The following is a 2,438-nucleotide window of genomic DNA, read 5'->3' as shown; positions in this document are numbered from 1 at the left end:
GTTTTTGTCGCTCGAATGCATCTTATTATTTCTTCAAGGTTCTTCACATACGTACACCTTAAGAAATATCAATTCGGCATAACATGCTCTCAAAAAATTAGGATTGACACGAAGAAGGATTTTGAGTCAGAGATTTTGCTGGTTTTGGCACGCACTCACAAAAAGGTTGCCCACCCCTGCTTTAGGTCTTTGGTAGGTCTTTTATGCTGGAGACCACCCATAGCAGCATTAGCATGAAATGCAAAAGAGACATTGGAAGGCCAATGGACCTGGATCTCAGCATAGATTGCTCCCGTTGTGATGGTGATGGCGCGAGGCGATTTCCTGACCTGATCATCTGTACCTGGTTTCATAAGCTTTACTGAGCTTTACTTACTTAGCTTACAGAGCTTTGATTCTATCTGCTCTGCCTGCATGAATTGCTAAAGGGCAAATGTGTAACCAAACTGAAAAAAAAGCAGGCAGGACCCAGACTCCCGGAGTTCCTCTCCTTGCCAGAGGTTCCACCTGGGCTCCCATGCCTTAAAAATTCATATTTCTTGTGCAGTATCTTCCTCGTACATCGGCCCTCCTACGGGTCATCCTGAAACCCGCCGTGCAGGTCCCGGCACTTTTAGTCTGCAGGACTGCCATGCAGGCCTTCCCTGAGCTTGTCCGGTTAACATGCGGCCCCTTTCTTCCCCAGAACAGACCACTTCAGCTGTGTGTGGCCGATGACAACAGAGCAGGGTCTCAGGCAGCCCCTGCCTTACAGGAAATCCCAACTTTCTGCAGAGGCACAGTCCTCGTGAGTGGCATTATCATGAGACTTTGCATCATGAGTCTTTAGTTATTAAAAGAAAATCAACGTGGTACAATTTGTTTACACTATGATACCTTCTAAGTAAACTATTTAAAAACTTTTTATTCCACCCAAAATGGTGATAAGGATGAAGAACTGACCCGAATCCAAGGCCCCGGTGAGTTAGTGACTGAGCAGAGAGCCAGCCTCTGACCCCTGGGTGTTTCCCTGTAGCCCAGGTGGGAGCACAGCCTGCAGACCCAGGAGGAACCCTCCTCCCTGTCTTCTCAGCTCCTGCCAACTGCGGGTTCCCAACAAGCATTCGGCCAACTCGCCCCCTTGGGCAGCAATACAGGCTAAAGAGAGGCTCGCCTGGGGCAGACCTGAAGGCCCCACAGGGTCATTTGAAAGGGAAATGGAAAACACTCTATAAGTCATAGGATTTTGAAGAGCCAGAAGAAGTAACTTCTTGGCCAAATTTCATTTTTAGCCAAAACCTGATTCTTAGGTCATCAACCAAAGACCTTGCATGCCTTTATGCATAACCCATGGAGACAGACAATAGGGTGCTGAAGGCCTGGGGCGGGGGCAGTCTGCAGGGGATCAATGGGGGGGAAGGGGGACATATGTAATACTTCTGACAATAAAGAATTTTTTTTAAACTGACTTCTTGACTTTTCCTACATAGCAGCCAAATCTTCCGGGCCCAGCTCCAGTCAAACATGACCCGGACTAGGAGCGCCGGCAGGGGGAGTACTGGGTGGAGTAACAGGCAGTGCGGGTGTTACACTGTTAGGAAGTCGTCGTCATCACTGCGATGCGATCTAGCAGTGAAGGCAGCTCGGGTTAAGGAGGTGAGGACTTGGGTAGCAGGACAGGTTAGCGCCAGCTGTGGGCAAACTATGGCCCGCGGGCCGGATCCGGCCCGTTTGAAATGAAAAAAACTAAAAAAAAAAAAAAAAAGCCATACCCTTTTATGTAATGATGTTTACTTTGAATTTATATTAGTTCACACAAACACTCCATCCATGCTTTTGTTCCGGCCCTCCGGTCCAGTTTAAGAACCCATTGTGGCCCTGAGTCAAAAAGTTTGCCCACCCCTGGGTTAGCCCTTTGCAGAAGGTAGCATTAGAGCTACCTGGACCTCGGGGAAAATGACACAACAAAAAGGAAAGACAGCCAGCGCTAGGTCCACCTTGGATGCCTGACGCCAAACAGAGCAGCACAGCACCGCCCTGGCCTAGTAAACCCTGAGCTCACCCTCCTGGGAGACCTGGCGCCTTTTTTTCCAGAAAGTTGAGCTGCTGGGAGAGCTGATGCTCAGCCTGAGGCCCAGGGCCAGGCCACACAGATATGGCTGACAAGTGCAAGCTCAGGGAGGAGAAAGATGAACTGGGCTTGAGGCTACAACAGAAAATACTCATTGAGAAAACAGACGGTGGCCAAACAAGAAACTGGGAAGATGTAAATCAGGCATCGAAAAGTCTTCACATGAGGCCTTCTACCAGCTGGGACCGTGACTTCAGTCCTTCCATGTTGCTCTGAAGGCAGCTGCGTGAGCAAGAAGCAGGACGGGTGCCTGACCCCGCAGGGCAGCCCTCTGCCCAGGACCCACCAGGCTCCCTGATGGCACCACCCAGGCCGCTCAGAGCCAGGC

The 2,438-nt window shown here is 50.1% G+C and overlaps 1 protein-coding gene across 1 annotated transcript in view; it reads left to right on the top strand.

Annotated features, from left to right (window-relative positions):
* LOC102757524 (cell division cycle protein 20 homolog) overlaps positions 1-2,438 on the top strand; it is a 14,678-nt gene that overhangs the window by 1,893 nt on the left and 10,347 nt on the right.

This window comes from Myotis davidii, unplaced genomic scaffold, assembly GCF_000327345.1.
Source record: "Myotis davidii unplaced genomic scaffold, ASM32734v1 scaffold1181, whole genome shotgun sequence".
In the NCBI taxonomy this organism is placed as follows: Eukaryota; Metazoa; Chordata; class Mammalia; order Chiroptera; family Vespertilionidae; genus Myotis; species Myotis davidii.
The sequence above is the reverse complement of the archived record's forward strand: the minus strand, read 5'-3'. Positions and strand labels throughout refer to the sequence as shown.